The sequence below is a fragment of the Bos grunniens genome, chromosome 3 (assembly GCF_055505025.1).
Source record: "Bos grunniens cultivar Pamir isolate PY7600 chromosome 3, Bosgru_T2T1.0, whole genome shotgun sequence".
Lineage (NCBI taxonomy): Eukaryota > Metazoa > Chordata > Mammalia > Artiodactyla > Bovidae > Bos > Bos grunniens.
Genome location: NC_141167.1, coordinates 24,336,866 through 24,361,527, shown reverse-complemented (window position 1 = coordinate 24,361,527; position 24,662 = coordinate 24,336,866). Strand labels below are relative to the sequence as shown.

Here is a 24,662-nt window from a genome sequence, read left to right as displayed (position 1 = left end):
GGAAGTCAAGTGGGCCTTAGGAAGCACCACTAATGAACAAATGATGAACAAAGCTAGTAGAAGTGATGGAATTCCAGTTGAGCTATCTCAAATCCTGAAAGATGATGCTGTGAAAGTGCTGCACTCAATATGCCAGCAAGATTGGAAAATTCAGCAGTGCCCACAGGACTGGAAAATCTCAGTTGTCATTCCAATCCCAAAGAAAGGTAATGCAAAAGAATGCTCAAACTATTGCACAATTGCACCCATCTCACATGCTATTAAAGTAGTGCTCAAAATTCTCCAAGCCATGTTTAAGCAATAAATGAACAATGAACTTCCAGATGTTCAAGCTGGATTAGAAAAGGCAGAGGAACCAGAGATCAAATTGCCAACATCTGCTGGATCATCAAAAAGCAAGAGAGTTCCAGAAAAACATCTATTTCTGCTTTATTGACTATGCCAGAGCCTTTGACTGTATGTATCAGAATAAACTGTGGAAAATTCTTAAAGAGATGGGAATACCAGACCACTTGACCTGCCTCTTGAGAAATGTGTATGCATGTCAAGAAGCAACAGTTAGAACTGGACATGGAACAAAAGGCTGATTCCAAATAGGGAAAGGAGTGCACCAAGGCTGTATATTGTCACTGTGCTTATTAAACTTATATGCAGAGTACATCGTGAGAAACCCTGGGCTGGAAGAAGCACAAGCTGGAATCAAGATTGCCAGGAGAAATATCAATAACCTCAGATATGTAGATGACACCACCCTTATGGCAGAAAATGAATAGGAACTAAAGAGCCTCTTGATAAAAGTGAAAGAGGAGAGTGAAAAGGTTGGCTTAAAGCTCAACATTCAGAAAACAAAGATCATGGCATCTGGTCCCATCACTTCATGGGAAATAGATGGGGAAATGTGGAAACAGTGACAGACTTTATTTTGGGGGGCTTCAAAATCACTGTAGATGGTGACTGCAGCCATGAAATAAAAAGATGCTTATTCCTTAGAAGAAAAGTTATGACCAACCTAGACAGCCCATTAAAAAGCAAATACATTACTTTGCCAACAAAGGTCCATCTAGTCAAGGCTATGGTTTTTCCATTAGTCATGTATGGATGTGAGATTTGGACTATAAAGAAAGCTGAGTGCCAAAAGTTGATGCTTTTGAACTGTGGTGTTGGAGAAGACTCTTGAGAGTCCCTCGGACTGCAAGGAGATCCAGCCAGTCAATCCTAAGGAAATCACTCCTGAATATTCATTGGAAGGACTCATGCTGAATCAGCTTCACTGATGCTGAATGAAACTCCAATACTCTGGCCACCTGATTCAATAACTGACTCATTGGAAAAGACCCTGATGCTGGGAAAGATTGAAGGCAGGAGGAGAAGGGGACAGCAGAGGATGAGATGGTTGGATGGCATCACTAACTCAATGGATATGAGTTTGAGTAAACTCCAGGAGTTGGTGATGGACAGGGAGGCCTGGCATGCTGCAGTCCATGGAGTCACAAAGAGTCGGACATGACTGAGTGACTGAACTAAACTGACTTAAGGAATGAGTAAGAGTTTGTTGAAATCGGAGAAGAATGGTGGCTCAGTAAAGTGGATATTTGCCACATTTTAATGAGAGGGGAAAATATTTTCTTCATCTCTTCATTTTCTTTCACTCTGCCTTGCACATGTTGAATGACAAAATGAAAGCCTGTGTGAAAAAAGCTTTCTCCTGAAGTTAGGGTGATGACAAGGCACACAATGTAACAGTTCAGAGAATTACCCTGAATGAATACTTGCTGTGAGAGAATCAATCTGTTAGTTGCTGAGGGGCTACATTAGAAATGCAGACATGATAAAAATATAACTATGCATAAATATTTGTCTTCATTTGGGTCCTCTCCTGTGGAGAATTTCTAGAAATGGACTTACTGATTATTGATATATTTTATTGAATCACTTTCCAAAAGGGTGTATCAAGCAAAAGAACAAAGGAACTCTTAGTTATTGATTGCCTGTTTTGTGTCAGTTGCTGTGATATCAGTTTTTAGATGTATCATCTCACTGAAATCTCACAGTATTGAGGAATAATTATTTCGCAGAGGAGAAAATAAAAATTCAGGTAGATTAGGGGACCAACATTAGATCTCAGGTAGTAGATGAAGGAATCATGATTCAAATTCATATCAAACATTTCAAATCTTAAATTCAAAGAATTTAAGAATTCAAAGTTCAAAGAATTCACAGTTCAAAGAATAATTCTATTACGTTGGTTTCGCTAGAATAGTAGATCTGTTTGAACCTTCATGAAAGATCAACCTGAAGGAAACGTGAACAAAAATATGAATGCTAAGTTGAAGGATTTATTTTTGCTCTCACAAGTGAGAACAAGGAACTATCACCCTTGATTTTTTGCAAATATGAAACATTCATTTATTTTATCATTTATTCATGTATCAAACATTTATTGAGAATGACCATGTCATGTGACTCATATATACTCTAGATTTATACATACAAATATGTGATATTTCTTTTCAAGTATCTCCAGAAATATATGGCAAACATTTAGGAGGGAACGTCAAATGCTGGAGAGAGTAGTTTTCAGGAACATCATGAAAAAGTGAGGTATGCCATAAAAATAGTCATCATTATAGTATTTATGGTACTCATTAATATAGTAACCAATGTTTATTGATTGCATACAGTGTATTGACCATAATACTAAGTGCTTAACATATATTGTCTCCATATTTACAAAATCCTCTGAGAAAGTTATCATTACCTCTATTGCCCAAATAAGAAAAAATTAGGCTCAAATATATTGAACAGCTACCCAAGATACTAGTTGACTAGCTGAGTAGTTTTATCTTCAGAGTCAAAAGCAAATTTTTGCAATGCCACACAATGACTTAGTGGTTTTTAGATGGCTCTTTCCCAGGAAGCAGGATCCTGGGAGGACCTGCTAAGCTCTAAGCAGTGAACAGTGAAGAGTAGAAGCTGTAGCTGAAGTACTGTATTATGTCACTTCTCTGTAGACATACTGCTGTGTGAGGAACTAAAAGGGAAAATTGAGTGATAGAGTCTTGGGTATGATGCTAAATCAAAAAGTCAAGTAGACCAACCAAAGGAATGTCCAGTCATAAAGGGCCAGACAGAGAGAAGTATAGAGTACGTGTGCAAGCTCCGTCACTCAGTCGTGTCTGATTCTTTGCGACCCCATGGACTGTAGCCTGCCAGGCTCCTCTGTCCATGGAGTTTTCCAGGGAAGAATTTTGGAGTGAGTTGCCATCTCCTATTCCAGAGGATCTTCCTGACCCAGGGATCAACCCTGCATCTCCTTCTTCTCCTGCATTCGCAAGCAAATTCTTTACCTCTGAGCCACCTGGGAAGCCATAGAGAGTATGCAGGTATTAATTCAAGAGACAGAGATCAGAAGGTTAGGAAGTGCTGGTAGCAGTGATAATGATGTCAGCTAAATTAGCATTTTTCAATCTTTTAATCTGCATGTAGATTACCTGGAGATTTTATTAAAATACAGATTCTGATTCAGTAGTTTGGTGGTGAGACCCAAGATACTGCATTTCCAATAGGATTCAAGGTTATTACCAATGCTGCTGGCTTAAGAATCATGGTCTGAATGTCAAGGAACTAAAACATATTGAGTTTACTACATATCAGGAACTCTTCTATGAACTTATCATGTATTAATTCATTGAATTACCAAAATGACCCTATGAAATAAGTACTATTTTTACCTTCATTTTAAAATCAGGGAAACCTAAGAACCACAAGAGAGGCTAAGTATCTTTCCAAATTAATCAGTGGTGGAATCTGGTTAATAATTTAGGCAGTCTGACTCTAGAATCCATCTATGCTCATAAATATTATGTGTTATTGTCATATGAGAACAAAAGCTAACAACAAATTTTGTAATAGTTCAGTGCCAATAAGGGGCATGCTGCTACTGCTGCTGCTAAGTCACTTCTATTGTGTTCGACTCTGTGTGACCCCAGAGACGGCAGCTCACCAGGCTCCCCAGTCCCTGGGATTCTCCAGGCAAGAACACTGGAGTGGGTTACCATTTTCTTCTCCAATACATGAAAGTGAAAATGAAAGTGAAGTTGCTCAGTCGTGTCTGACTCCTAGAGACCCCATGAACTGCAGCCTACCAGGCTCCTCCGTCCATGGGATTTGCCAGGCAAGAGTACTGGAGTGGGTTGCCATTGCCTTCTCCAAATAAGGGGCATAGTAAGGGGCATTTTACAGGTGTTGGCCATGATAAGGAGAGAACAAATAATAATATAGTCGCAGCACAGAGTGTGGAAGAAACAGGATTTAAATCCAAGTAAATCTGATTGTAGAATCCATTATTTCTTGTTGATACTAGTAACATACTTCATGCTATACTCAACAAGAACCCACTGAAGGCCTCCAACATGCCAGAAACTAAGGACATAATTGTGAACAAGACCAGCAATGGCCCCCGCTCTCATAGAGTGTGTATTATGGTAGAAAGAAAAAAAAAATGTATATATATATAATAGTTAACAAATATTGAGTGTTTACTATATGCTAGATCATGTTCTTTGGAAGGAATGATGCTAAAGCTGAAACTCCAGTACTTTGGCCACCTTATGCGAAGAGTTGACTCACTGGAAAAGACTCTGGTGCTAGGAGGGATTGGGAACAGGAGGAGAAGGGGCGACAAAGGATGAGATGGCTGGATGGCATCACCGACTCGATGGACATGAGTTTGAGTGAACGCCGGGAGATGGTGATGGACAGGGAGGCCTGGCGTGCTGCGATTCATGGGGTTGCAAAGAGTCAGACATGACTGAACAACTGAACTGAACTGGACTGAGATCATGTTCTTAGCATTTTATGTTTAATTATCATAATAGCCCAATAAAATAAGTACTAGGACTGATGAAGAAACTCAAGCATAGGGAAGTAAACAACTGCCCTAGGACCACAGTCAAATAGCAGAACTAGGAATTAAATCCAGGCAATCTGCCCTCAGACTCTGTATTTAGTACCACTATGTTCTAGGCCTCTATAAATAAATAAATATAGAGTGTGAAATGAGCTAAGAGGGAACTAAACAAGATCCCAGTTAGAGGAAAATAGGAGACCTACTTTAAAGAAAGTGGACTGAGACTACCTTTCCAAGGAATACAACATTTTATCTGAGACCTGACAGGTGAGAAGCCTGTCATAGAGTCAGAAGAGCATTATGCATAAAGGAAACAGAATTTTTTAAGACTCTAAGATAGGAAAAGGCATAGAATATTTGAATAATTGAAGTGAACCAGTAGGCAAAAAAAAAAAAAAAGAAAGAAAGAAAAAAAAAGTGAATGAGATTAACCTGAAGAGGTAGGTAATATTCTGATTATACAGAGCCTTGAAGGCTGTGGAAAGGAGTTTAGACTTTGTTCTAAGTATGATAGGAAGCCATGGAAGAGTTTTAAGCAGGGGATTCACATGATTGTGTCTATCCTGAAAAAGATAATTCTCATTGCCAGGTTGACAATAAATCAGAGATTTCATGACAAGAGGCAGAAAAGATCATTTAGTAGCTGAGGGGAGAGATGACAGTGGCTTGCATCAGGTTGGTGGCAAGAGTTGAAAAAATGTGATTTAATGATAGAATTAACTACGAAGACCATGTGAAAAAGTGGTATGGTTCAATAAAAGGAGTCAGTGATCTGACGTGAGTGGTCAGAAAACAGAGATGCCAGTCAAGAGACTCTGGCTGAAGATGGCCAATATGCAACTGATTTCTCCATGGGAATATCAGATGCCTCATGCTGCTGCTGGGAGAGAGGGAATACCACACCATTATCAGAACTGGCTCATGTCCTGCTTCAAGCTTCAAGCAGTTAACATCCAAGTCAATTTTAATGCTACAGAACCAAGATGCTCTTTGTAGTTCTGCAGAGGAGCAACACAGTCTACAAATTTCTGTACATTTATTGTGAATAGCTGAGAAATGCTAAGATAGAAAAAGGATGTGAAACATTCCTTATGAGTATCATACAACTTTAAATGTCTCATTCCTTTGCCTTCACACCTCATCATATAATGTTGATCAAAGAGAATAATTTGAAAGAAAGAGGAGCTACAATTTACCATCACATCTGAAAACTCAAATATATATATATATATATATATATATTTTTTTTTTTTTTTTCACCTCATTTCAGTGGAGGCACCATGGAATTATCTAAAAACATTTCTTTAAAACCTCCCCTCCTTGGAATTTTTTTTTAGATTTGTATTTATAACTTTGTTCTGCCACAAATTTTCTAGGTAAGTCACTTTATCTCTCTGAGCTTCAATTTTGCTGTCTGCAAACCATGATCTAAAAGCCCTATTGACAGGTGGCTGTAAAAAAAAAATAAAAATAATATTGCATTTCAAGTGTCAGGCATGCAGTGGATACTCAACAGTTGCTGGTGGAATTGAGAAGGAAACATTGTTCTGGCCCATTTGGTTCACAGGGGCTTGGGTATTTGTGATGGCCTCATCTATAGGAGGTTGAGAGGGGCTGATCTTTCAAACCTAAGAAAGTCTCAAGAAACTGAAAAGCCTAAGTGTAGTTAGCCCTGACTTAAACTAAATTCATTCAACAACCAACTAACATAAATTAATTCTTTTATTGGATTCTGTGTTCCAAAGTATCCTAGGCTAAAGGTTGAAAAATAATCTTTCAATTATCTTCTATTGATTATATTGTTCACATTTGATAGTAAACAGCCTTCAAAATGGCTCTTAATGATCCTCAACCTACCCTCTTGTGTAGGTCCCTCTCACATTGCACCAGAGCTAGTATATATGATAATACTTTTGATGCAAGGTTATAAGCGATGCTGCAGATTCTATCTTGATTCTCTCTCTGCCTCTCGCTTGCTCTCCTTCTCTCCCTCCATTGGATTCTTTGCTCTGGATAAAGCCAGCTGCTTTGTCAGGAAAACTTTGCAAAGAGGCCATGTGGTGAGGAATTGAAGCCTTCAGGCAATAGCCACACAAATGAGCTTTGGAAGTGGATCTTCCAGGATCAGATTTTCAAATGACTGCAACCTTGGCTGATAGCTTGACTGAAACCTCATGAGAGATCCTGAACAAAAACAATCCTACTAAGCCATTCCAAGATTCCTAACTCTCAGAAAGTGTGAGAGATAATAAATATTTGTTTTTATAAGCTAATATGTTTTAGAGTAATTTGTCACACAGCAGTATATAGCTTATGCACTATTTTACTACTCAAATCTAAGGATACTTGTCATTTACATTCAATAACCCTTTCTCAAAGCTTTGGCTTAACTCTTATATTAGTATCTGGGGTTCAGAGTTTCTTTTCTGTTTCCAGGCATGATTGTGGTCAGAATGAACCCAAATGTCAGGATAGGTGACTGTTACCCTGACAGTATGAGTAAAAGAAAATAATGCAATCCAGAAGCCTATGACCAGACTGATTTCAAATTGTTGAAGCTGCTGAGGTAGCAAACAAGAATCAGAGACTTAGCCGAGGGCCTGACATTTAGTAGGTACTCAGATTTCTACTGATGGAGATTCCTCACACTTGAGCCAAGTCAACCCATCTATAAGTAGATGGATTTGTCTGTCTTACAAAGTGCATGCTTCCAGATCCATAATGTGACAACTGTACTAGGTACTTATGGGTACCTAGGGACTCTGAGAAGACCAGGAATGGTGTGTGTGTGTCTACACATCCTAAAGCACATGAAATTTTGCTTACGTGTATGTAACTCTACCAAAAATAAGATTTATATCCAATTGTTCTTTTAAATTCAGCCCAACTACCATGTTAGGAACTGATCTACTTTGCGAAATGAAGAGCATCTTACATGTGACCGCTTACCTGACTCTGGGCACCTTCTTTTTCATTCTGGAGCTGTTACTGAAGATGCAGAGGCAATACTTTCTGTGGCTACAATTTGAAGAAAATTAGAGTATAACCACAATATAGGAAAGAGGGCCCTGGCTAACACCTCCTTTGATGGGCAGGTCAAGTTTGACAGATCACCCAGGAAGGTCATGTTTGTAGCAAAGATTCCAAACCATATCCAGAAATGGGCTTTGTTAACACTGCCAACTCATCATCTGTCATGGTGGCTTGTTTTTACTAGAATTCTGTTTAATGTCCCATGTGGAGCTGAGAAGATGGCCCCCTTGGTCTTATTTTATCAGCCCATTTCCCTGTTTTTCTGAATTTTGGTATCTAGGAGTATTAAAAGATAGGACCCTAGAAGTCAGACTATGTGACTTCAAATCGGGTCTTCCACTTAATATCAGGGAAACTTGGGAAAGCCCATCTTCATCTCTCTAAGCTTTATTTTCCTGAACTGCAGATTGGGATAAAAATAGCTGTTATCTCAAAGGATTTTTAGAGTAATTAATTAATGCATATAAACATCTTCAAACAGTGCCCAGCACACTGCTGAGCTTTTTTTTTTTTTTTTTTTTTTTAATCATTGTTAGTACTATGAAGCAGCTTGGTGTGAAGGAAAGAACTTGGTTTTTAGGTTGGATGCAATTTTTGGGTGACCTTGACAAGTTACTCAACCTCTTTGAAACTCTGTTTCTTCATCTAGAAAAGGAGAAGATATTATCTACACCGACGAGTTATTTTAAGGATTAAATAAGATCATACATACATAGATCTGAGACATAGTAGGTAAAAATAAATTTCTTTTCTCCTCCTTTAGCTAGGTTATAAGTGCTAACTCAGAAATCCGATATTTATGGAAAAATGGCATCTATTATTCTTAAAGAATGTATGAAGAAGAGTGCACTGTTGTAAGGAAAGAGGAGTGGTTCTATGTTTAGCATCAGATGGGCAAAAGCATTTAAGTTCATGATTGGATGCTTTTGAGTTTTTATGAAAACAAATCCAGCAGATATAATTAAGTATGCAGCATTTGGAATAGAAGCAGGCACTCCTCTTCATTGTGTGGACAATAAAACCTGGAAGAAAAAACAATCAATATGTTGGTTCAATTAAGTTTTCAGCTGCAAATAACTAATTTCAGTCCTCATGGTTTTTCTAGGGTCTAAAATATATTGCTTATTCTTCTTAAAATATTAATATAGCCCTGAATTATTTATTGACCCAAGAAACACTGTACTCTTTTAACATGGAAGAGAACAGAAGGTTATTTCATGTCAGCACCATAGAAGACAATAAAATCTGAAATGTAAATAATACCTCTGAGAATAGAGCCTGGTTGAAGGCCAAAATGCGTAATTTCCAGAGTTTTTCTTTTGCCCTCAAGAAGTTGGAAAGCCAATGGAAAAATGCTATTCTGGGTTTCTGATTCTTTTAGGGTTGGCAGCATCTTGTGGGCTGTTTGGATTATTCTAGAATGTTTTGATCATTTATAAGTATACTCTTTAATTTCATGTCATTAAAAGACACCACTATAATAATAGCAGTAGCTATTATTTATTGAGCTTTTATTATGTCCCGGGCACTGTGCTAAGTGCTTACATACATTACTTCATCTATACTCTTAATTCCATAAAGCAAGTACTATTGCTGTCCATATTTTTTTTTGTTTGTTTGTTTGTTTTTTTTGCGGCCCTGAAAAGGGCCTTTAGTTTTTCTAAACGTTTCAAGCTAGATGCTTTGCTCAACCACCAAAACCGTATGGTACGGCCCTGACGTTTGAGCGTGTAGACCACATCCATGGCGGTAACAGTCTTGCGCTTAGCGTGCTCCGTATAGGTGACCGCGTCCCAGATCACATTTTCCAGAAACACTTTCAGCACCCCACGAGTCTCTTCGTAGATAAGACCAGAGATACGTTTGACGCCTCCACGACGAGCCAGACGCCGGATAGCTGGCTTAGTAATACCCTGAATGTTGTCCCGCAAGACTTTGCGATGGCGCTTAGCACCCCCCTTGCCGAGGCCTTTGCCACCCTTCCCACGACCAGACATGGTTGCTGTCGCAATCTGCTGTCCATATTTTATAGGAGAAGAAACTGAGATCCTGAGAGGTTAAGTGTTTCGAATCACTGGCCTCTGACTCCAGAACTCTTTCCTTGATGAAACAACTTGCTGCTTTAACCCACAGACAGATCAGTCCCTCTTACCTGTCAGTCAACAGCAAAATGCTTGTGCTTCTACTATACTCTGCCTGGCTTTGTGGATGTTTGTTTATGTTGGCATATTCTACTGTTGCAATGGAAAGGGCAAGGTCTTTGAAATTAAATGGATCTGGACATGCTTTCCACATCTTCCTTTATTAGGAATGTTATCTAGGATTACTTAGTACTTAAATCCCCAAGGATGGAACCGTTATTGTCTCATTTTATCACCCAGTAATTTGGGACTTAGAAGGGTCAAGTTGGACTTCCCTGGTGGCTCAGTTAAGAATCTGCCTGCAATGCAGGAGACTTGGGTTTGATCCCTGGGTTGGGAAGATCCCCTGGAGAAGGGAAAGGCTACCCACTCCAGTATCCTTGCCTGGAGAATTTTCCATGGGCAGAGGAGCCTCGCAGGCTATGGACCATGGGGTCTGAAGAGTCAGACACAATTGAGCAACTAACACATAGATGGGTTAAGTACCTTAACCAAGGTCTAACTGCAAGTATGTGGAGAAGCTGCATCTGAACCCAGGACATGAGAATACTCCAAATCTCATGCTTCTAGTAATTTGTCCTATCTACATTATTGCAAATATTCAGAGTTACAATTTGGTGACTGGAAGATTATCTAGAAGCCTCTTAATACTGCAGATGGAAACCAAGGCCCAGAAAGAGGGAGTGAGTTACTACTGGACATGAGACTAAAACTCAGATCCTAGACCAGTGTTTTTTCCACTGCTGCTTCTTACCTGCTCATTGGTATCACAGTATCATGGCAGAAGCCTAAAGCTTAGATGCTGTTAGAGGTGGATGAGATGAATGATTCAGAGGGAGGTTGTGCTCATGTCATATGCTGAAAGTATATACTATGATTTCCATTTTCCTTTGGAATATATATATATATAATAAATCTTTGAAAATGCAATAGTTCTATATGTAACTTCGGTTTCTGTCAGATAGATTAAAAGAGCCTCTTGATGGTGGTGGAAAAGGAGATTGAAAAAGATGGCTTAAAACTCAACATTCAAAAAACTAAGATCATGGCATCGAATCCCATCACTTCATGACAAATATATAGAGAAAAAGTAGAAACAGTGGCAGATTTTATTTTCTTGGGCTCCAAAATCACTGCAGACAGTGACTGCAGCCATGAAATTAAAAGACACTTTCCCCTTGGAAGAAAAGCTATGACAAACCTAGACAGTATGTTAAAAAGCATACACATCACTTTGCCAACAAAGGTCCTTATAATAGTCAAAGCTATGGTTTTTCCAGAAGTCATGTATGGATGTGAGAGTTGGAGAAGACTCCTGAGAGTCCCTTGGACTGCAAGGAGATCAAATCAGTCAATTCGAAAGGAAATCAGTTCTGACTGATGCTGAAGATGAAGCTCCAATACTTTGGCCACCTGATGGGAAGAAGTGACTCCTTGGAAAAGACCCTGATGCTGGAAAAGATTGAAGGCAGGAGGAGAAGGGGATGACAGAGGATGCGATGGTTGGATGGCATCACCAACTCGATGGACATGAGTTGAGCAGCTCTGGGAGTTGGTGATGGACAGGGAAGCCTGGCATGCTGCAGTTCATGGGGTTGCAAAGAGTCGGACATAAGTAAGTTACTGAACTGACTGAACTCATCTCCATTTTATAGATGAAATTGGGAGAAAGAAGGTTAGTATTGCTGGGTTCCACTAGGCAGTGGTTTGAAATATTCCTATTAAGAAAGGTTCTGCTCCATCTCTTGATAGAAAATCTACTCACTCTGATAGATGGTGGTATAAGATGGTGGCATAAAGGAAGATATTGTGGAGTGATCCACACAGAAATTATTTCTCTTCCTTTTGGTCTCCTTGAAATGACTTTTATTTGCTGTGACTTTGAGTTTCTTTTCATCATTAATGGGGATATATTATGTGTTTAAATACTGCATTATTAATAATATTTGCCTGGGTCCAGTGTCATGATCAATTTTTCATGTGCATCATTCTTTATGCAATACTAGTTGAATTTCAAATAGAGCCTTGTCTTTCCCTCTCCTCTCTCAGTGACAGTCTCCAACAAGGAGGATGGCAGGCCTGAGACTCCTAATCCACAGGAGAGATCAGAAATGCTCCCCTAGGTCAGCCCAAGATTCTTTGTTGATTAAGGCATCATGAGGCAGCTGTAAGCAAGTAATGTGTATCTTCTTAAAGCTGAACCTTGTACCAAAGGATGCAGGGTCAAACTCCTGAATGTCCCATAATATTCTGTGACTCTGTTGTCTCATCCAAGTCACCTCCATCATTTCTTCCCCACATTCCCCTTTTCATCTGTCCTTTTTCGAGCATTAATTGAACAAGTATAATATACCAGGCACTGTGCTATATGCTGAGGATGGGGACAGAAAAAATTTCTATTCTTAAATGTGCATACTCAATCGTTCAGTTGTGTCTGACTCTTTGTGACGTCATGGATAATCCACCAGTCTCCTCTGTCCTTGGAATTATCCAGGCAAGAACACTAGAGTGGGTTGCCATTTCCTCCTCTGGGGTATCTTCTTGACCTAGGGATTGAACTCATGTCTCTTATGATTCCTGCATTACCAGGCTGATTTTTTTTTTTTTTTAAATCACTGAGCCACCTGGGAAGGACTGGGGAGACTGGTGTGCTGCAGTCCTTGGGATCACAAAGAGTCAGACACAACTTAGCAACTGAACACAACAACAAAAATCTTCAGTGGATCTCCCCATCCTGACTTTGAGGCAAGCAGAGAGCAGTGTGATTGACACTATGATCTAGAGAGGTACAGGGACATTTTTTTAAGTCTGTAGATAGAATTTAAGTTTCTTTCTGCCCTGCATGATATTAATATTTATTTTTTAAACCCCATGTGAGTAAAATTTTACACTCTTTGGCCGAAATAGCTTCTTGGCATGTGGCCAGATCAGCATAGTGCTTATCTCTAAGATCTCCAGGGAATATTTGAAATAGGAAACAGGTGTACTTACCCCCAAGTCTCACATAAATCTAGTTAACAAAAACAGCATTAATTTGGTGATTCGTACATAAAATTTATACCCCCTCCTCCCATCCTTGCCAAATACTCTTCTTCTAAGGACCCAGCCTAGGAAATGTGTGGGAAGCAGCTCTAGGTGGCCTTTGGTTAATAGCCTTTCTGATGCTCTTGATGCAATCCAGAGGATTATCTCCTTTTGCATTCTTCTGTTAATCTGTCCCAGGACTTGGAAGCTGATTGACTTAATTGGCTTGACTGGAGGTCCTTCAAGAAGAGAAACTGGTTCTGATTCATCTCTTAAAGGGCTTCCCTCATACCTCAGTTGATAAGGAATCTGCCTGAAATGCAGAAGACCCCTCAGTTTGATTCCTAGGTGGGGAAGATCCTCTGGAGAAGGGATAAGCTACCCACTCCAATATTCTTGGGCCTCCCTTGTGGCTCAGTTGGTAAAGAATATGCCTGCAATGCGGGAGACCTGGGTTCAATCCCTGGGTTGAGAAGATCCCCTGGAGACAGCAAAGGCTACCCACTTCAGTAGTCTGGCCTGGAGAATTCCATGGACTGTACAGTCACAAAGAGTTGAATAGAGCAACCTTCACTTTCACCTTTTGGGCTTCCCTTGTAGCTTAGCTGGTAAAGAATCTGCCTGCAATGCAGGAGACCTGGGTTCGATCCCTGGGTTAGGAAGATCCCCTGGAGAAGGAAAAGAGTACCCATTCCTGTATTCTGGTCTGGAGAATTCCATGGACTATACAGTCCATGGGGTCACAAAGGGTCGAACATGACTGAGAGACTTTCACTTTCACTTTTCTTTCATCTCTGAAACCCAAGGTCCACCTAGAACAGTGACTAACACAGAGCAGACATTCAAGAGGATGTTTGAGGGAGGAAGGGAAGGGATAAAAGAAGGGAAGGGGAGCGGAGGGTAAAAATGGGGAGAGATGGGAAGAGGAATAGAGGAAGGCAATATTCTCATTTCATTACCTACTCCACCAAGATAAGGAAGGTTTTGGTCATTCAGTGGTGATAGTATAGTGGATAAGAGAGAAAGTCTGAAGTAACTCAGAGAGAGTACTATCTATAACATACTGAATCACTTTAACCTTGAAATAGGGAACAGGTGTACATTAACTTTTTTTAAAGTGGGAATAATAACGCTACTTCTTAAACCTATTGTAAAAGTTAAACAAATGTATATATAAAGTGTGTGTGTATGTTAGTTAGTCATGTCTGACTCTTTGTGACCCCGTGGACTGTAGCTCACCAGGTTCCTTTGTCCATGGAATTCTCCAGGCAAGAATACTGGAGTGGGTTGCCATTTCCCTGGCAATCCACTTGCTAGGGGATCTTCCTGACCCAGGGATTGAACCTGTGTCTCCCGCATTGCAAGCAGATTCTTTACCAACTGAGCTACAGGGAAGACAGTGTGTGTATGTGTGTGTGTGTGTGTATATATATATATATATATATATATATATATATATAAAACACTTGATATAATATGCCACATAGTTAAGTGCTCAATAAATATTACACTTTATTAGTATGTTTTGTTTTGTCTCTTTCACTCCTTATATTTTTCCTACTTCTTACCTTCACCCTGAGTTAGAAAATTCCTTCTTTAGGAAGCTTTATCTCTTAAACCTAGCATTTTTCAAAGTGTTCTGTGAAACAGATGTTAATAGGTGTTACATAAAGAAAGAATTCATATTTTTAAAAATTTGAGAAGCTTGGATTAAAAATAAATTAGCAGGATTCTTTACAATAAGACTTTTTATAAGATTGTAATATGCTAATATACACAGTAAGTCTTTAGAGGGGGCCAGTGCATACAGCATTCCTGCAGTTATTTGACTATAGACACTCATTCCCTCCTTTCTTCACAGACTATCTTATGGAATTAGTGTTATTAAGGACTTATTTGCCCAACACTGCCTTAAAGAATTACCACACTTTTTTTCTGTTCCTGGTAGAGGACAGGACTCACAGATTATTTACTTATAGAAACACTCCATTAACAATTTTTTTAAACTATCAATGGGAAAGGAAAAAGATTTCCCTAAGCCTCCTAGGCTTTGTTCATGCATATATCTTTTTAAAAGGAGTTTAAAAGTTTATTTTCATCCAGATATTCATTTAACTAATATTTCTGAGAATCTGTGTGTTGGACTGACCCCTGAAGGTCTACAAGTCCTATGCTTGCCCAGCTTCAAGACAGTCGAAAGAGCCCAGAGTCAGCAATATTAAACCTCAGTGGTTTAAAGGATAGGGAAGCTTACACATCTGAAACGAGGTCCTGAAGACACAACCCACTATGTGCAGTGGATGGCTGGCAGGAAATGGTGGCAGTCTTTGTTCCTGGAGGGAAGGAGAGATGGCCAGTCACTGGGGGAGTTAAGGTCAGGTTGGTTCATTAGTTACCAGGGAAACCAGCAGACAGGCAGGCCCCTCATGGCTCCTTTGATAAGAACAATCACTAGCTGGGGTCTGGGGCAAGTATATAGCAAGGCCAAACATGTGAGTAGGGTACAGGTAAAGCTGGCGCTGGTTGAGCAGCAGGATTACAGAGAGCAAGAGAACAGTCATCCTGAGTGGCCTGGCTATACATTATGTTTGCCATTCATAGTGCTGAGTTACTGGAGTGCAGGACTGATAGGAAAGAAAAAAAAACTTTCAGTTGCAGGTGGAATGATTAAGAATCTGTAAGGTAATATGGGAGCTCATTAAAAAAGCATTTAATATAGCCTGGAGGAGTCAGAGAAGGGTGCCTGGAGGAAGTGGTGCTCCAGATAGGATTTCAGGGGTCGGTAGGACTTAACCAAATGAAGGTGAGTTGTTGGGGAGAATGAGTCCATAGGAAAGAGGGAATATCCTGTGCAGAGAAGTAAGAAACACGAGTTGAAGGATGTTCAGTGAGCTGAAAAAAGCACATGCTTATTGTAGCAAATTTAGAAAGTACTGAAAAGTACCTATGACTCAGGAAAATCCCCTTTTTCTCCTCTTAAAGACAACTCAAAATTTTATCCTATTTCCCCTTAGTCTTCTTTCTATGCATTTTCCCTTTACATATTTCAGCATAGAACAAATGAATATACAATCTGTTTACCCTTAATAGTTTATTGTAAGTATATATCTAATTTGTGGCAGATTGCTTTGAAGTTCCACTTTCAGTCACTGATTGTGATACGCCTGTGCAGTTGAGACCTGTAGTGACCCTTTAGCTACAGCTATGATGAAGGGACAATGATCTTGCAAACTGTACGCAGAAGTGTTCCTTCATCACCTCTCTGATGACGAGACCCCACGGTTAAGCCACAAGCTGGACATATTTTATATCCACCTGTGTACACCTCTGGTGTGCAAGGCCCCAGGTAAATTTTTTTTCATGGGGCACCTATATACAGAAGTAATTTGATTAAATATTACAAAAATTATGAACCCACGTGAAGAACATGAATTTAGATGATGATTTAGACCAATGCCTAGAAAAAGAGAGATCGTTGGTTACTGTTCAACCAGTGAAGTGAAATGTCCAGACACCATCTTTTCATGTTCTGTATTACAAAATACACGGTTCCTGGTTAATTTCATATTTCCCATCTGGAGAAAAAGGGAGCAACACTGATTTTACTCATAATGCATGGCTCCTTGGAACATGTTTGTGTGAAAACAATATAGATCACCTTCTCTCTGATGTTTCCTAATGCCCTTTATTTAATGCTGGTTTTGTTATTACTAATGACACTTTATCATTCATGGTGCTATTAAAGAAAAGAAAAAAATTTGTGACGTTTGTTAAGGAATGGTAAAGGGACTTTATTCAGACGGGTACTACAATGGGGTTTTGTAAAGAAGAAAGATCAAATTCAACTCCAAAAACAATAAGGATAAGTGAGAATTTATATCCAAGGAGCAAGAGAGGGTGGTGGTCAGTGGACAAAAAAATCATAAATTACTAAGAGGAGACATCAGGGAAAATGAAGTGAAGTGAAGTGAAGTGAAGTCTCTCAGTCATGTCCGACTCCTTGCGACCCCATGGGCTGTAGCCTACCACATTCCTCTGTCCATAGGATTTTCCAGGCAAGAGTACTGGAGTAGGTTGCCATTTCCTTCTCCAGAGGATCTTCCCAACCCAGGGATTGAACCTGGGTCTCCCGCAATGTAGGCAGACGCTTTACCATCTGAGCCACCAGGGAAGTCCAGGGAAAAGTGGGGATCCTGTTTAAACCAACGAACAAGATTCTTACTGATTACTGAAGACAGGTCAGAGAGATTAGATGTTACCTGAAGGATAATGGTAACATCTGATCAGATATTGTGGGTGAGCATGTTATTTTGGATTGGCGGGGGAGGGGGGGTTGTTCTGACTAAACTGTCTTAGCAGGATGGATTCTGGCTAAAATTGGATAATGCAAATGATGAACGTGGAAGTCCCAAAGTCAGGGCCTAGTTGAGAAGAGAACTCTGAGGAGCCTGACTAGAGTTTGGTCCAGAAGAGAATCTTTGTTGTGTCTCTTATAAATCCTGGTTTCTAATAACCCTTTCAAAGTGTTTTAAAATGATGCTTTGTTGATGAACACAATTCTAGGATTCATTCCAAGTGTGAAAGAAAATGTGAATGTGATAATTCATGTTCTGGTCATGTTAAATGTGCCATCCAGAATTGTACAGAATCAGCATAGATCAGCATATCTTCCAACCATGTCTTTTCTTATCTCTTTTGCTTGAGGCCTTCATCACACTATCCCTAGAATATGTGCTCTTTTGATGTTGACTGGACAATGTTAAGTGCTTTCCATATATCGCCATCAGTAGGAAAAATAACCAATGGACCCAGAACAGACCCATCATGCAAGGGAATTCTGTGCTCTTATGGCACACATTGAGACAGGCCTAGACGAGTACAGCATTCAAACATTAATTGAAAACAATGAGGAAGATTTGTGGGAAATGCAGAACAACTTCAAAAGACTTCAGAGAAGGTAGGCATGCAATAGGCACAGCTACTTCTACAGAAGAGCCCAGCTCTGCTGTGCAGGAGGGGCGAGGATAAAGGATATCTGCTGCCACCATGCTGTCTTCAGTTGCTGCAACTCCAGAGACAGCACCATAGTTTCTGTGCTGGGCCCGCACACACTGCTCAAGCCCAGAGATCAGAGGCAAACTATGCTCCATCAGTAGACCAGATCCCTGAACTTGTCCTATAGCCAATATGAGTGGGAGTCACCCCAAATCATCATGTTAGCGTTATTCTGGTGGTACAATTTGCATAATCCTGTAAAAGAAAAGGATTTTCTTTTACATACCAGCTAACAGAATCAGTCTGTTTTCTGAGCCATCCTTTTGGAACTGGGACCTAACCATGGGCCGTAGAACAACCCCATGAGTCCTGGAGCTCCTCAGTCATCTGGCTGTTTCTGCATGTGAGGAACAGAGGTAGAGGGTTTGAGAGCACCCCGAGGATGAGAAAGGGGAACCTGGACACCTGCCCAACTGTGACCCCTGTCCCTGGTTAATCTCAGGCACCAGAGGAGAAGTTAGAAAATTTCAAGATAGACACATCTGATAACCAGGACCCAGCAGAACCAAGTCTGGGCTCAGGATATTTGCTTCTACTGCACAGCCAGCCCAGGCACTGGGACAGGACTTAGCTAATTTTCAAAATTGTGAAACCAGACACTAGTCTGGTCTTCTTACCAAGGTCAGAAGGTGTTACTGAGCCTGACAGAAGTTTCAGTTCTGGCTTACTGACAAGTTTCAAAGAAATGATTCCTACCTCACCCTTTTGTGAGTATATTCACGATAGGTAGGATAGGTGTTGAGTGGGAGCTGAGTGCATTTACTTCAGAGAAACATGTAATTTCCATTGTCCTGAAAGAAAGAGAAAATAGCCAGGCCCCAAAGGTGCCATGTAAACACCCCAGTGACAGGCTCCTCACTTCACAGTAATAATGACAGTAGTAACAATAGTAATAAGTATAAAATTACAGTTTATTGGACATCTGCTATATTCCAAGAACTGTGCTGAATGTTTTATGCATATGTTACCTTTATCCTACTATAACCCTACAAAGTAGAGAGCACTTCCATTTGATAATATGAAGAAAATAAGGTTCATAGAGGTGAGGTGATTTCCCCAAGGTCCCTCAGCTGACGAGTGGCAAAGCCAGACCCACATAATTGTATAACCCAGGTTCTTAGTATTACCTCTTACCACCTTAGGTCAGTTAGCAAGTGCCCTCTGAGAACGCGGGAAAATATCCTGTCTGGGACACAGACTCAACTGCTACTGCTAAGTCACTTCAGTCGTGTCCGACTCTGTGTGACCCCATAGATGGCAGCCCACAAGGCTCCCCCGTCCCTGGGATTCTCCAGGCAAGAACATTGGAGTGAGTTGCCATTTCCTTCTCCAATGCATGAAAGTGAAAAGTGAAAGTGAAGTCACTCAGTAGTGTCCGACCCTCAGCGACCCCATGGACTGCAGCCTTCCAGGCTCCTCCGTCCATGGGATTTTCCAGGCAAGAGTACTGGAGTGGGGTGCCATCGCCTTCTCCACACAGACTCAAGGTGGTGCTCAAAAGGGGCCTGTAGAAACGAAGACTTCTCCCTGCCAGCCTAAGACCTGGCCAGGGTGCTCTGTCACTTCACTCCCAACCCACCCTTTTCTCTGCCTGAATCACTATCCTTCTTTGAAGTATGTAGGCTACCCACTCTTCCCAAAGCATACCACTGAATTTTTTTTTTCCTAATTGCATTTGTACATCAGTATTTCATTCCTCAGTGGGCTAAATTTAGGTGTCTTCCCTTTCTTTAATGGGCTTACCTGGTGGCTCAGATGGTAAAGCATCTGCCTGTAATGAGGGAGACCTGAGTTCCATCCCTGGGTCAGGAAGATCCTCTGGAGAAGGAAATGGCAACCCACTCCTGTACTCTTGCCTGGAAAATTCCATGGACGGAGGAGCCTGGTAGGCTATAGTCCATGGAGTCACAAAGTGTTGGACATGACTGAGCAACTTCTCTTTCTTTTGGGCTTCCCTTGTGGCTCAGCTGGTAAAGAATCTGCCTGCAATGCAAGAGACCTGGGTTCTATCCCTGGGTTGGAAAGATCCCCTGGAGAAGGGAAAGGCTACCCACTCCAGTATTCTTGCCTGGGGAATTCCATGGACAGTCCATGGGGTTGCAAAGAGTTGGACACAACTGAGTGACTTTCACTTTCTTTAAGTAAATAATCATATGAAGCCTCCTAGCAGATGAGCTTTAAGCTCTTGGCTGGCCTTGAAAGGACAGTTTTCACTGAAAACCTGAGGGCAGCAACTTTTCTTATGAGGTGCTGTGGGAATTCAGAGACCTGGATGCTAAGCCACTGTGTGACCTTGGTCAAGTTAGTGCCTCTTTATGGGCCTGGAATTTGGGTGGCGTGGAGAGGATGGGGGATTTGGGATGGATAAGATCTAGTTGCAACTTGGTAACCTATTCTCTTTCTCAAACTGACTTGCAGCAGTAGCATCAAGTTGAGCACACACATCTAGGAATCCCCTGCTGTGTGATCACAGTGTGGTATAAGAGAAAGCACAGGTTTTGGGGTTACAAAGCTCTGGACTTGAATCCTGCCTTTCTACTTCAATCTGTATGGCCTGGGGAAAGTCATTTAATGTCTGCAGACATTTGTCATCCTCTGCTCTCTGCTTTTGGCCCTTCCCTCACTGAGGCTTCTCCCTTGCCTTGGCTGCTCCTCTGTCAGCTCCACGGCATCAGTTTTGTGCTGTGTTCAGCACTCCCAGCTTATTGAAACTGATTAATTATGACTCTCTCCATCCCCAGACCCTTCCTCCTGGCTCCCCAGCTGCTCACTGCCACCAAGCCATGCCTTTAGAATCAGAATTGTAGGTTGCTGGTAGTGATCACGGATGAGGCAGATGAGTGACAGAGACTGTCACTGAAGCCAGACTGAAGCAATCATCGGGCCACACGGAGAGCCTAGTGTGGTCACCCAGGCACAACCTGCTCCCTGGATGGGGCTCTGGAACACATCTCAGTGTTCTACTCGTGAGTTCAGAACAATGGTGCCCACATGCCAATCATATCTGATGACATGGGACACTTAGCACCACCATCCCACCTTACAGCCACCAACTCCTCACCCACCTGGCCAGACACCCAAAGTGGGTTCTCTTCTCAGCTGAGTGCTTCCTCTTTCAACGAACCTTTGTTCACTTATCTACTCAGTCTCCCATTTATCAGACACTCATCCATTTATTTAAATTGGCAGAGCTACTGGAATGATAATGTTACCCATACTTCAAATCAGCCCCAACAGGTTCTTCCTTCCCAGTGTTGATCCAGTCAATAGAATGAGACCAGGTTCTGTTCAGAAGGAAAATTTCACTCTTTGACCAAAGAAGGGAGAGGTATGAGCTTGCATTCTAGAGCACAGACTCTCTGCTCTCCCAGACAGGCTCTGAGATAGGCCCCGGTGGGGGCTGCTTTACTGGGTTCTCTTCAGGGAGAAGGATGAAGTTCTGGGGGGTTGGGCACAGATGTGCTGCTCACGCCCCACATCTGGTGCCAGGGCAGTGCCTCTACACATGAACCACCCTCACTGCACTACTTTGAGCCGCAGTGTCCTGTGTAGCACTTCTGTACAGACCCTGCCAGCTGAGGGGTCTGCAGAGCCCTTTACAACTGGGAACTCTGGTCTGAAGGGCTAGGTGCATGGCCTCTGAACTCGGCCCCTTGTGAGCTAGACTAGGCACAAAGGACAAGGGAAAAAATGAGTTTATTTTATTACCAAGATTCTGTTTTTATTTTTCCAAGAATTGTTAATGGGCTTTGCAGGTGGCAATAATTCCTAGTTTTTTCTGTCATCCATCACAATGCTAGGCACTTCACATAGATGATCACTGTGGTTAGGAGTGTTAGGTTCTGCAGTCAAAATACCTGTAACCAAATCCTGAATCTTCTTCTTGTAACTGTGAGCTGAAGTCAAATCCTTAACCTTTTTGGACTTTCTTTTCCTCATCTGTAAGATAAGGACACAAATATTACCTATGAGATAATAGGTATTTATATAACAAAAGAACTAGCATATTAAAAATGCTTAGAACTGGACCTGATACATAGTAAATAATAGAAATTAGCTATTATGACTAAAGCATACAGCAGTCATAAATACTAGTATTACCTCCATTGATGGTAATAGAAACTGGTGTGAGCAAAGTTGGAAAATCATCCAAGATTGAAGAACTGATAAATGGTAGAGTTGTAATTCAAAACTACAGCAGTTGTATTTGTGATCTCTAATTTAGTTGGCAGAGGAATTGGGTGCGGTGGCAAGGGTAAGAGAGAGGATTATCTAAGACAAGACAAAAATGCTCAGTTCAGTCACTCAGTCGTGTCCGACTCTTTGCGACCTCATGAACAGCAGCACACTGGGCCTCCCAGTCCATCACCATCTCCGAGAGTTTACCTAAACTTATATCCATTGAGTTGGTGATGCCATCCAACCATATCATCCTCTGTTGTCCCCTTCTCCTCCTGCCCTCAATCTTTCCCAGCATCAGGGTCTTTTCAAATGAGTCAGCTCTTTGCATCAGGTGGCCAAAGTATTGGAGTTTCAGCTTCAACATCAGTCCTTCCAATGAACACCCAGGACTGATCTACTTTAGGATGGACTGGTTGGATCTCCTTGCAATTCAAGGGACTCTCAAGAGTCTTCTCCAACACCACAGTTCAAAAGCATCAATTCTTCGGCACTCAGTTTTCTTTATACTCCAACTCTCACATCCATACATGACTACTGGAAAAACTATAGCCTTGACTAGATGGACCTTTGTTGGCAAAGTAGTCTCTGCTTTTCAATATGCTGTCTAGGTTGATCATAACTTTCCTTCCAAGGAGTAAGCATCTTTTAATTTCATGGCTGCAGTCAACATTTGCAGTGATTTTGGAGCCTGAAAAAGTCAGCCACTGTTTCCACTGTTTGCCCATCTATTTCCCATGAAGTAATGGGACCAGATGCCATGATCTTCGTTTTCTGAATGTTGAGCTTTAAGCCAACTTTCTAACTCTCCTCTTTCACTTTCATCAAGAGGCTCTTTAGTTCTTCTTCATTTTCTGCCATAAGGGTGGTGCCATCTGCATATCTGAGGTTATTGATATTTCTCCCAGCAATCTTCATTCCAGCTTGTGCCTCATCCAGCCCAGCATTTCTCATGATGTACTTTGCATATAAGTTAAATAAGTAGTATACAATATACAGCCTTGATGTACTCCTTTTCCTGTTTGGAACCAGTCTGTTGTTCCATATCCCATTCTAACTGTTGCTTCCTGACCAGCATACAGATTTCTCAAGAGGCAGGTCAGGTGGTCTGGTATTCCAAGCTCTTTCAGAATTTTCCATAGTTTATTGTGATCCACACAGCCAAAGGTTCCGGCATAGTCAAGCAGAAATAGATGTTTTTCTGGAACTCTCTTGCTTTTTTGATGATCCAGCAGATGTTGCCAATTTGATCTCTGGTTCCTCTGCCTTTTCTCAAACCAGCTTGAACATCAGGAAGTTCACGGTTCACATATTGCTGAAGCCTGGCTTGGAGAATTTTGAGCATTACTTTACTAGCGTGTGAGATGAGTGCAATTATGCGGTAGTTTGAGCATTCTTTGGCATTGCATTTCTTTGGGATTGGAATGAAAACTCACCTTTTCCAGTACTGTGGCCACTGCTGAGTTTTCCAAATTTGCTAACACTGACTGCAGCACTTTCACAGCATCATCTTTTAGGATTTGAAATAGCTCAACTGGAATTTCATCACCTCCACTAGCTTTGTTCGTAGTGATGCTTCCTAAGGCCCACTTGACTTCACATTCCAGGATGTCTGGCTCTAGATGAGTGATCATACCATCATGATTATCTTGGTCATGAAGATCTTTTTGTACAGTTCTGTGTATTCTTGCCATCTCTTCTTAATATCTTCTGCTTGTGTTAGGTCCATACCATTCTGTCCTTTATTGAGCCTATCTTTGCATGAAATGTTCCCTTGGTATCTCTAATTTTCTTGAAGAGATCTCTAGTCTTTCCCATTCTGTTGTTTTCCTCTATTTCTTTGCACTGATCACTGAGGAAGGCTTTCTTATCTCTCCTTGCTATTCTTTGGAACTCTGCATTCAAATAGGCATATCTTTCCTTTTTTCCTTTGCTTTTCACATCTCTTCTTTTCACAGATGTTTGTAAGGCCGCCTCAGACAGCCATTTTACTTTTTTGCATTTCTTTTTCTTGGGAATAGTCTTGCTTCCTGTCTCTATACAGTGTCACAAACCTCATCCATAGTTCATCAGGCACTCTTATCAGATCTAGTCCCTTAAATCTATTTCTCACTTCTACTGTATAATCATAAGGGATTTGATTTAGGTCACACCTGAGTGGTCTAGTGGTTTTCCCCACTTTTTTCAATTTAAGTCTGAATTTTAGTCTGGACTTCAATTTAAGTCTGGACTTCCCTTGTGCTCAGATGGTAAAGCGTCTGTTTACAATGCGGGAGATTTGGGTTCGATCCCTGGGTCGGGAAAATCCTCTGGAGAAGGAA

General features: G+C 41.0%; 1 protein-coding gene and 1 pseudogene across 10 annotated transcripts in view; one reads left to right on the top strand and one right to left on the bottom strand.

Annotated features, from left to right (window-relative positions):
* The window catches only part of LOC147375312 (BEN domain-containing protein 5), a 1,469,512-nt gene that overhangs the window by 776,710 nt on the left and 668,140 nt on the right, over window positions 1-24,662 (top strand). The window lies entirely within an intron of this gene.
* LOC147375315 (histone H4-like) lies at window positions 9,630-9,949 on the bottom strand (annotated as a pseudogene).